Source organism: Hyperolius riggenbachi, chromosome 4 (assembly GCF_040937935.1).
Source record: "Hyperolius riggenbachi isolate aHypRig1 chromosome 4, aHypRig1.pri, whole genome shotgun sequence".
NCBI classification, from domain to species: Eukaryota; Metazoa; Chordata; class Amphibia; order Anura; family Hyperoliidae; genus Hyperolius; species Hyperolius riggenbachi.
The window spans coordinates 193381296-193393425 of NC_090649.1; positions in this window are offsets into that span (position 1 = coordinate 193381296).

The following is a 12130-nucleotide window of genomic DNA, read 5'->3' on the forward strand; positions in this document are numbered from 1 at the left end:
GACAGAGAGCGAGATGGCTGCCTGGGAATGTAAAGAGCAGCTAACAGCTGTTTCACCTCAGCAGGACACAGCCATGCTGACCACCAGCTCCTGTATAAAGTTTCCCGCTGGATTAGGATTGCATTATGAACTTTTAACATGGAATAAATCTTTTGTAATTTTATGGGGTCTTGCAGTTATTTTGCCTTACACTTAACTATATACCGAGTTCCAAGTTCTGCATACATAACATACACATTTTAAAAGAAACCTGTCATCCAGTGCTGAGACTCTCTGGAAGTTTAAAGCTGCGCTCCCGTCCATGATTGAGCACGGCCGCACTTTGCAGGATGCCATGCAGTAGCAATAGGGGATGCAAAGCTAGCGACCGCATCGGGGCCCTTGGACTAAAAGGGCCTCAAGGGGGCCACCCCTAAAACACATTATTGACTCTTTATTGGTCCTGTGCTTGTAATAATCACTTCTATTGATGCTTTGAATAGTAGTGATCATTAACACACTGCTTTCCATCCCCTTCTTGCACCTCTGGCACTGTGGTGTCCTTGATTGGTTTTGGTGTGCGGTATCAATTGTTATGTATAGCATGCTTGGGGGCCCCACTGGAAAACTTGCACTGGGGCCCACAGCTTCTTAGCTACCAGTGCTGCTCGGATACCCCTTTTCAAAATCCGGATAGAATTTGGATCCGGATACCTAGCTATCCGATCTAGGTTGGATATCCGAGTTCAAACTCTTGCTATCCGAATCTGATATCTGAACCTAGTATCCGGGGTATCCGGACGGATTCAGATACCCGAATAGAAAACCGGAAGTGACCTTTAAATTGCTTCTAAAATGTTTTTTAGGGTAAATGAGGCATGTACCAGCATGTTTTTTTAAAGGGAAACACTAATTGATTATGTAGGGACTTAAATCCCCCCCCCCACAAAAAAAAGGCTGTCAATTAACATCAGGATTCAGGACTAGGTTCCAGTCAGCGGTCGTGCAGCCCACATTGTGTCCAAAGTCCAATCATACAACTGGGACATGACGGTTTTCAGGCCAGACACCTCCAAAAAAATACACAGCAATTGTGTTCAGATAATCACCATGGTGACACCTAGGGCCTGATTCACAAAGCGGTGCAAACTTTTTCGCGGACTTTTGCGCGCACAATTTGCCGCGATTCGCGCGATCGCGGACTTTTGCGCGCGCAATTTGCCGCGATGCGCGCGAATCACGGCAAATTGCATGCGCAAAAGTCCGCGATCGCGCAAATCGCGGCAAATTGCGCGCGCAAAAGTCCTCGAAAAAGTTTGCACCGCTTTGTGAATCAGGCCCCTAGTGTTGGTACCACGGCACAGGTAAAACATTAAAAAGGAGAGGTTCCAGGAAGTGGTCGTACTGCCGCAGTTGGGGCCTCCCCACAACTAGGACAGCACAGTTATCATCCCAGACACCTCCCAAAAATTACACAGCAATTGTGTTCAGCTAATCACCATGGCACCTAGTGTTGGTAGTACCACGACTGTAAAAAAAATTTGAACCAGGCTTATGACTGAAGATGGAGCCAGGAGGTTGTGGTGGTAAAGGGTGGTGGGGCCAGGAACTCACCAACCACCCATTTTCAGAAACATCAGTCTGTCCACAGACTGGGTGGACAGACAAGAGCGTTTCTCGGTGACCACGCCACCAGCTGCACTGAAGCACCTTTCTGACAGCACGCTGGAAGGCGGGCAGGAAAGCACTTCCAGGGTGCACTGCGCCAGCTCGCTCCAGATATCCAGGTGCTTGACCCAGTAATCCAAGGGGTCCACAGGGGTGTCGGTGTCAAGCCCGCTGTAGGACCCCATGTAGTCTGCCACCATCCGAGTCAGGTGCTGGTTCTGGCTTTGAGAGCCGGAGGCTGCTGCAGGCACCTCCTCTGTAGGCAGCGGTACTGGCGTGGCATAGAGCGCCTTTGTCAGAGACAGCAGGTTTGTTGGGCGCCTGCTGCTGCTGGATGCAGGCACCTGCTGCTGTGCTGGCTGGACTGTGACAGCAGGAGGGGTGGGAGTCTGGGGGAAGGCTTCCTCCAAGCGCTGAACCAGAATCTGCTGCAAATCCCTCATTCGGCGCACAGGGTCTCCTCTTACAGGCAGGAACTGAGCCAGCTTCCCCTTCAGCCGTGGGTCTAGCATCAGGGTAATCCAGATGTCCTCCCGAGCACACATCTGCTTCACCATTGGGCCACTGCACAGGCACTGCAGCATGTGTGCTGCCATGGGGAAGAGGGCTGCCATCTCTGCTGACACATCACCTGCACCCCCAGAGCCGACAGTGCTGTCCTCTTCCTCTTCTTCTTGAGCCTCCTCCTGCTCTCTCCACCCCCGCACCACTGCAGCTGCACTCCGCTGTGCTCCCTCCTCTTCATGGTCAGGGACCTCCAACTCCTCAAACTGCAAGTCCTCCTCAACCTCTTCCTCCTGCTGCACAGAGGTGGACTATGCAGGTGGCTGCTGCTCCTGCTGGATCAATGCTGCCTCTCCCACTTCCAGCAGAGCATAGAAGGCCTTGTCCAGCATGCACTCAATGTTCACCCGTTCACACAGCGACACACAGTTCCGGCTGACCATGTTGGTGGCCTCCAGGAAGGGTGCTAGAACCAAGCACACCAGCTGCATTTTTCCCCACTCAGCAGTGCGGATGATGTCCGGGAGGTGGGTGGTGCCGGTCCCACACAAGTTGGCCTCCATGGTGGCTTTGGCCAGGTAGTGGTTGACAGTCTGCCTCTATTCCACTAGACGCTCCAACTTGGCCAGGGTGGAGTTCTATCATGTTGCAACATTAATAATCAGCCGGTGCCGTGGGAGGTTCATCTCCAGCTGCACGGCTTTCAGGGATGCTGTGGCACCACTCGAGCGGCAAAAATGACCCACAGTTCGCCTTGCCGCTCCCAAAAGAGTGTCCATCCCCTGGTAGGAGCGCAGGAATTTCTGCACCATCACGTTCAGGACGTGGGCCAGACAGGGGATGTGGGTGAGGTTTCCCCGGTGGATGGCAGCAACCAGGTTGACCCCATTCTCGGCCACTCACTCTCCGACTTTCAGGCCTCTGAGGGTCAGCCAACTCCTCTCCTACTCTCGGAATTTGGCCAGGACGTGGTCTGCCGTCAGTCGGCTCTTCCCCAGGCTGACCATCTCCAGCAGCGCTTGGCAGTGGTGGGCCTTCACGCTTCTGCTGCTGAGGCGGGGGTGTTTGGCGACGGGTTTGCCGGAGGATGGAACCGGATCAGAGCTGGAACCTGCTGCACTTCCCCTGACCCTGCTGCGGGGTAGCACCACCCACTGGGGTGATGATGCTGCTGTCCCCTCCTCACCCCCTTCCACCAAACTGACCCAGTGTGCAGTGAAGGACAGATAGCGGCCTGTCCCAAACTGGCTGCTCCATAAGTCCAATGTTACATGGACCCGCTCACCCACCGCATGGTCAAGCCCACGTTCCATGTAGGCCTTTACAAAGCGGTGCAGTGCTGAGATGGCCGTGCGTGCGAAGTAGTGCCGGCTGGGGATTGGCCAATCCGGCGCTGCACACTGCAGCAGAGCACGCATCTGGCTCCCCTCCTGCACAAACGAGTACGGGAGGAGTTGGGAAGACATGGCCTGCGTAAGCAAGCCGTTCAGCAGGCGTACACGACGGCTGCCGGGAGGCTGAGCCCTAACAACAGAAAACTCGCTCAGCAGGGTCTGGTGGTGGTGGTGTTTTGGGCTTGCACGGGAAGCCGAGGAGGGAGCAAAGGGGACCACTGAGGAGGACTGGCTGTCTGAACAGGCCTCAGTGTCGGCAGGAGTGGCAAAGGGGGTTATGGTGCTCTGATCACTACAAGAGCCAGCACCAGCTTCCTTCAGCCTCTTGAATTCCTCGTGCTCAGGTTTGTGCTTTTTGGCTTTTGGCCAGATGGTTTATGAAGCTGGAGGTGCCATAGTTGGAGGGGTTATACCCTCTGCTCAACTTCGCATGGCACACATTACAAGTCACAAACTTACTTTCCAGGGAAGGCAGATGAAAAAACTGCCATATTGGGGATTGCAATTTTCCCTTATGCCCAGAATGGGATGCTGCTGCTGATTTTCTCCCTGTAGTGGTTGGGGCCTGGGGTTGAGTGGTGTGGCTGGTGGTAGTGGCAGAAGATGAAGCAGCAGGCTGTGGGTCCCGCATTCCACACCCACTGCTGCTCCTGCCAATCTCTGCAATGCTGATCCTCTGTGACAGACCCACTGATGCATCCTCCTCCTCAGAGTCAGAGTTGACATGATCCCCCTCCTGTGGATGGTAGTCCTGGTCCTTCATCTCGTCATCAACATCATACTCCCCCTCCTCGAACAACTGCTGGGATGATGAGCCCACCCCAAATGCCTCTTCTGCTGACACGTAATGGACGGATCCCCCCCCCCAACAACCACCGTTACCATCTTCTTCCACAAAGCCCATTGCGCCCACAATGTCTTTTTTAGGGCTGGTGGTGGCCTGCTCGTCATCCACCATCAGCTGTATCACAGTCTTTCTCCTCCAATTTGCACCGCCCACCCTGCTTCAAAATGGCCGCTGCACACTGCTTCGTCTCTGCAGCGTGACTCCCCCTAACAGCTGGACGGCCAGTGGCTAGCGGCGGAATGGAGACTGACGTGGCAGAACTGCTGACGGAGGCCGCAATATTGCTCCCTCTCATCTTGGCCTTGTTGACCCTCCCCCGGCTGCCAGTGCCAGACATACTACAAGATATGTGATGTCACAGATGATGTGGGGTACTTGTACTTTATTAATATCGGGCTTGGACTTTGAATCAGCATGAAGTGACAGACAGCAGAGTAGAAAAAGACACACTGACACTGCTCTGCAGCACAGCAGCACTGCAATAATCTGTAGTAGCTAACACAGTACTACTCTCTAACAACTAACTAGCACTACAGTAACTACATAATAACACAGTAATCTTAACTATACTGTAGCTAGCTAAGGCTAATAGCAGGCCAGCCAGCAGCAGGAGGCCTGGACTGTGTACAGCACACACACAGACACAGGACCTAACTAGTAGATGCTGCAGCTCAAAGTCTGACTGACTGACACTGACAAATTACACAGGCTAGTAGCTAACTATAACACAATATAACAGTAGTGTAGTGAAGGTGTTTCCAAAAAAGCTGTGTTTGACAGTGTGATAATGCACTTGCTTAGCCAAACAGAACTGGAGCGTCTCTCAGTGTGCAGTCACAAGCAAAAAAGGACGATTTTTCTCATCATGTCCCCCCTCTTTATATACAAGAGGGACTGGCCAAGGTTTCCCTCTGTGATTGGTTGCTTGGGCTATTGCTGGAATCCCTCTGATTGGCTCAATGACGTCATCTCCATGGTTACAGAATCTCAAGATTCGGATATCCGTGGATATCCGCGGATAACCGGATAACCTGACAACTATCCGCAGATTGCTATGCGGATTTGGGCCCAGGTATCCGGAATTCAAATCCAGTCGGATAGCTGGAAAAGTTTGGATTATCTGGGTAACTCGGATATCCAAAATTTTACTGAGCAGCACTGTTCGCTACACCACTGATGGCATGTGTCTACTATGGAGCTGCACAGGCTGAGCTTTTTCCACCAAGCCTGAGTGGCTTTATGCTACTGCTCAAGTGGTAGGCATCCTGTGCCTGCACAGAGTGTCCGCGCTTGTTCATGGATGGAAGCGCGGCCACAAACTTCCAGAGGGTCCCAGCACTGGATCAGTGGTCTTGAGGAAAATGTGGGAAGCCTCTGAAGGATTCAGAGGCTTCCCTCTACCAAGGTAAGTATGTGGCTTTATCTCTTTTTAAAGTCACTGCTTTGCTTTTAAATGCCTAAAATACCTATGCAGAACTTGGTATAAATTAACCAGTTCCCAAAATTACTACAGTATATCTACGCCCCTTGAGACTTCAACTTAGCTCTAGGGGAGTAGATATACGTACTCCGCCATGATCACCCACCGTGTGCGTGCTCCTGCATGCATTGCCATCGCCACCTGTTAGAATAACGATCGGTGAATGGGAACATGCTTTCCCTAAGCCGATCTGAGTGCCTATAATGAATGATCATCAATATCAGTGGTCATTCACAAAGTGAAAGTGTACACACATATACAACACCCCCTGCAAACAGTTCCCAGTACACAGGAAAGTGTGGGACATCTTGTAGTCATTAAGTAAAATTACACCTAAATACATTAAAATACATTAAAAAAAAACCTCACATAGTTATTAAAGGGAAGGTTCAGGGACAGTTGATAAAAAATAAAAATCCGAATCCACTTACCTGGGGCTTCCTCCAGCCCGTGGCAGGCAGGAGGTGCCAACTGTCCCTGAACCTTCCCTTTAATCCCTTCTTAACCCGTCCCCTCCCCCATAGCAGCAGCCGAGACGGGTAAAGTACAAATGCTGCTCTCGTGCTGGGACCCTGCTAGAGGATATATTTGTTAGAGCAGATCAATTAGCAGGGAGGTTGGGGTTCTGCCCGCAAAGGGGGGGGGGGGGAGGTGGGAGATGGGGGACCCTTTGCCCTGGAGCCCCAATGAGGATTAAACCAGCCCTGTATATATGTTATGAAGGTATATTACTGTTATGTTTGCAAATAAGAGCTTGTAATTAAGAGATGTAGTATAAACGGACACAAAACAAAAAAAATACACCTTTATTTCCAAATAAAATCTTGTCACCATAAATTATACTAGGGAAATAATTCAAACGTTATAATAACGTTTGTTCAAATAAAATGTGTGGGTTTTATTTACAGTAGCATTGTTTATTTTAAAACTATAGGGGTTGTAAATTGAGAAATAGTGTGAAAATTCAGAAATCGTGTATTTCTTTTTCTTTTTTTCTTATTTTTCACCTTGAACTCCATAAAAAATAAATATCGGCGTATAAATGGCTCCTGAATAGAGATGGGCCGAACCTCCGATTTTATGTTCGTGAACCCCGTTCGCGAACCTTCACGGAAGGTTCGGTTCGCGGAAAAGTTTGCGAACAGCAATAGACTTCAATGGGGATGCAAACTTTGAAAAATAGAAAAAATTATGCTGGCCACAAAAGGGATGGAAAAGATGTTTCAAGGGGTCTAACACCTGGAGGGGGGCATGGCGGAGTGGGATACATGCCCAAAGTCCCGGGGAAAAATCTGGATGTGACTCAAAGCAGTGTTTTAAGGGCAGAAATCACAATGAATGCTAAATTGCAGGCCTAAAGTGCTTTAAAACATCTTGCATGTGTATACATCAATCAGGGAGTGTAATTAGAGTTCTGCTTCACACTGACACACCAAACTCACTGTGTAACGCACCGCAAACAGCTGTTTGCGTAGTGACGGCCGTGCTGGACTGGTGCGCACCATGGCGAGAGTGTAGGCCGTGGCAGTTTTCAAGCCCATATGGTCGCCGGGCTGTGGTAGCTCAATGATAGAAAAACAGTGACTGTCCAGCTGATCAAATTTGGTCTGACCACAATTAAGCAACGACCTTATTATCTTTTGTGTGCCACCCACACCAGAGACACTCAAATAGCCGGCGGTCATTGCTTCATTGTGATACGCAAGCCCCTTCACCGCAGCAAGGTAATGATCACGAAGGGGGATGGGCACATGTACATGCCTTTTGTTTTTTTGTTGCAGCCGCCCGCAGTGCAGCCAGAAAAATTAGGCAGGCATGTACACGCACCAGAAAAACTAGTGTAGCGGCCGCTGCTAGCAGCGGCCCTTAAAATTCAGGAATTCGCCTAGAGTCCTGGACCCTGTTGGTGGTGGCGGAGAAGACAAGCGGCCTGCAGGCAGAGATGCTGTGTGTAGGGAGTGGACTGACTTAGTCTTCGGTCATGCAGTAGCCCTCCGTGATCCATTCCTCATTCATTTTGATAAAGGTCAGGTACTGAACACTGTCGTGACTTAGGCGACTTCTCTTCTCAGTGACTATGTCTCCAGCTGCACTGAAGGTCCTTTCTGACAGGACGTTTGCGGCAGGGCAAGAGAGAAGTTGTATGGCAAATTGGGATGGCTCTGGCCACAGGTCAAGCCTGCACAACCAGTAGTCCAAGGGTTCATCGTCGCTGCGCGCAGTGTCTACATCCACACTCAAGGCCAGGTAGTTGGCTACTTGCCGGTCCAGGCGTTGGTGGAGGGTGGATCCGGAAAGACTATGGCGAGGAGTTGGACTAAAGAATTTCTGCATGTCCGACATCACCCTGAGATCGCTGGAGCGTCCTGTCCTTGCCTGCGTGGACTTGGGAGGAGGAGGGTTACTGCCAGTGGTACCTTGATTGCGTTGTGCAGCCACATCACCCTTAAACACATTGTAAAGCATCATCGACAGCTTGTTCTGCAAGTGCTGCATCCTTTCCGCCTTGTGTTGAGTTGGGAACAGGTCCGCCACTTTGTGCCTGTACCGAGGGTCTAGTAGTGTGGCCACCCAGTACAGGTTATTCGCCTTAAGTTTTTTGATGGGGGTCCCTCAACAGGCTGGACAACATGAAAGAGGCCATCTGCACAAAGCTGGATGCAGACGTACTCTCCATCTCCTCTTGCTTTTCCTCAGTGACAGGACGCAACTCCTCTTCCTCCCCCCAGCCATGAACAATACCACGGGAATGTGGAGCAGCAGAAGCCCCCTGTGACGGCTGCCGCAGTTTTTCTGCTTCCGCAGCCTCTTCCTCCGCCACAGAAACACCTTCCTCATCATCATCATCATCAGAGTCTGACTCCTCTCCTTCCCCACATGACTCCTCTTCTTCCTCCTCCTCCTCCCCCCTCTGTGCTGCCGCAGGTGTTGTGGAAACATCGGGTTTGGATGTAAATCGCTCCCACGACTCCTGCTGCCGTAACTGTTCTCGTTCACGCTCCTCCACAGCTGTATCCACCACTCTACGCACGGTACGCTCCAGGAAGTAGGCGTAGGGGATCAAGTCGCTGATGGTGCCCTCAGTGCGACTCACCAGTTTGGTCACCTCCTCAAAGGGCTCCATGACCCTGCATGCATTTCGCATCAGTGTCCTGTTGTTGGGCCACAACATCCCCATCCTCCCAGATTGTGTCCTTGTACTGTAATGATACAGGTACTGGGTGACAGCTTTCTCCTGGTCTAGCAGGCGAGAGAACATCAGCAGGGTGGAATTCCAGCGAGTCGGGCTATCGCAAATCAGGCGTCTCACCGGCAAGTTGTTTTTACGCTGAATGTCCGCAAAGCGTGCCATGGCCTTGTAAGAGCGCCTGAAATGCCCACACAACTTCCTGGCCTGCTTCAGGACGTCCTCTAAGCCTGGGTACTTGGACACAAATCTTTGCACGACCAGATTCAGCACATGTGCCATGCAGGGTACGTGTGTCAGCTTTCCCAAATTCAACGCGGAAATGAGATTGCTGCCATTGTCACACACCACGTTGCCGATCTCAAGCTTGTGCGGGGTCAGCCATTGCTCCACCTGTTTGTTAAGAGCAGCCAGGAGAGCTGCTCCAGTGTGACTCTCCGCTTTCAGGCAAGACATGTCTAACACTGCGTGACACCGTCGTACCTGGCATGCAGCATAGGCCCTTGGCTGTGAAGGCTGTGTAGCTGGAGAGGAGATCACGGCACCAGCCAAGGAGGAGAAGGAGGATGACGACAGCGAAGAGGTGGTAGCAGGCGGAGAGGAGGTGGCTGGAGGCCTGCCTGCAAGCCATGGAGTTGTGACAAGTCGGTCCGCTGCGCTGCCACGTACTCCCTGCTTGCTGCCATCGGTCACCAGGTTGACCAAATGGGCCGTATACGTAATGTAGCGGCCCTGCCCGTGCTTGGCAGACCAGGCATCCGTGGTCAGGTGGACCCTTGACCCAACGCTCTTCGCAATAGATGACACCACTTGACTCTAAACTGCACGGTGCAGTTTGGGTATGGCCTTTCGTGAAAAATAAGTGCGGCCTGGTATCTTACACTGCGGTGTCCCAATGGCCACAAATTTACGGAAAGCCTCTGACTCCACCAACTTGTATGGTAATAGCTGGAGAGCTAATAGTTCCACCACGCCAGCTGTCAGGCGCCAGGCAAGAGGGTGACTGGCAGACATTTGCTTCTTACGCTCAAATACTTCCTTAACGGACAGCTGGGTACTGCTGTGGGCAGAGGAGAAGGAACCGCTCAAGGGAAGAGGCGGTGTGGAGGAGGGTGGCTGTGAAGGTGCAAGGGAGAAAGCGGATGAAGACGATGCAGTTTGACACGCAGAAAACAAAATACAGCATGAGCTCTGAAAAGAGCTGTTGAGGGGTGCTATAAAAGCAATAATAATCAGCCAGGAGCAAGCTAAGCAGCCAAGAACCTAACTTATCTGTCCCTAGAAGAACAAGTCTGCAGCAGCTGTCCCTAGTCTGTCTCTAGCAGGCTAGCAGGCACACGAGTGAGTGTAATGGCCGGCGAGCCTGCCTTATATAAGGGGGGGGGGGGGGGGGGGCTCCAGGGCTTAGTGTAGCCTGAATGGCTACTATGTGCCTGCTGACTGTGATGCAGAGGGTCAAAGTTGACCCTCATAGTGCATTATGGGGCAAATCGAACTTCCACAAAAGTTCGCCTGGTTCAAGCGAACGCGAACCACCAAAATTCGCCTGGAACCGTTCGCCGGTGAACCGTTCGGCCCATCTCTACTCCTGAATATAAGAGGGGAAAAAACCAGGGGAAAAAATATATACTAAGCCTAGTGTGTCCATGTTTCAGGAGCATCTTCTAGACGATCTCCTCCATATATTGTGTCCTATTGTGTCCCCCATGTTTCCCAATCTGCTCCCAGTGTTTCTCTTCTGTTCCCTTCTTTCCCCAGCGTGCCCACTTCTGTTTCCAAGGCTTCCTCTTCTGTTCCCAGTGAGTCACCGGCTCCTCCATGTGTCTCTGGCTCCCCCCATGTCTCCTGCTCCCCCCTCCCATGTGTCTCTACTCAACTGTGTGTAACTAGCAGTATCAGCAGCTTAGCTCACATAATCCATGGCTCCCACGATGATTGCAGACCTCTTCTCTCCTGCACGGCTCCCCTAACGCTGACTTCTGCTGATGACACAATCAGCAGAAGCCGGAATATGGTGAAAGATCAAAACGCTCAAAACCCCCTACCGATTCGACCAATGGGTGCAGGATCTGGGAACTCAGGCCAATTCAGGAATATGCACAAAAGGATCCGCAAACCAACAGTGGTGAAAAAATGCTGGTAAACCAGCATTTTTTCACCACTGTTGGTTTGCGGATCCTTTTGTGCATACAGCAAAAGCCGGAACTAGGAGAACCATGCAGGAGAGAAGAGGTCTGCGATCGGCGTGGGAGCCATGGATTAGGTGAGCCATGCTGCCGATACTGCTAGATACACAAGGGGGAGTGGGAGACAAAAGGAGGGGAGCAGAGACACATGGGATGGGAGTGGGAGACACAGGAGGAGCGGGAGACACAGGGGCGAGCCAGAGATACATGGGGAAAAATACAGGGAATCCTGTGGTGGTTCAGTGGTTTGTATCGGTGTATTCGGCATATAAGATGCAGGTGCTTTTTCTCACCAGTTTGGGGGGAGAAAAAGTGTGTCTTCTAGGCTGAAAAATACGGTAAATGGTGAAAAAAAAATCACTTACAAAATTGTGGCAATGGAAAAAACAATGTATAAATCATTTTGGTGTGATAAGTACTGATAAAATTATTGGCTAATGAATGGGAGGAGCGCTGAAATGTGGAGATTGCTTTGGTCAATAAGGGGAAAACAGCCTGTAGTGGTCTGGTCAAGTGGTTAAAGTGTACCGTAGCAAAATGTCACAATTTTACTTTAGTTTAAAAACCATTTCTTCTTTTTGAAAACTTTTTTTTTGGCTCCTACTTGGTTTGTGGTCCTGGTTTGTGTGAACATGTTTTTACAATTAACTGTACATGAAAAACTGCTTACAAAGGTCATCTTCGTAATTTTGCAAACGCGTTTCAAAATTAACTAATGGATTATGCAAGACCATTCAGTTTTGAAATCCTAATTATGTATAATCATAATTGCTAAATTTGAAGCAAATTTTGTGTAAACTAAATTAGCACATTACGGTCATCACAATTGTTCACAGGCAAGTGGTATTTGTACACATGACCATGACTTGGACAGGGACATGGTAG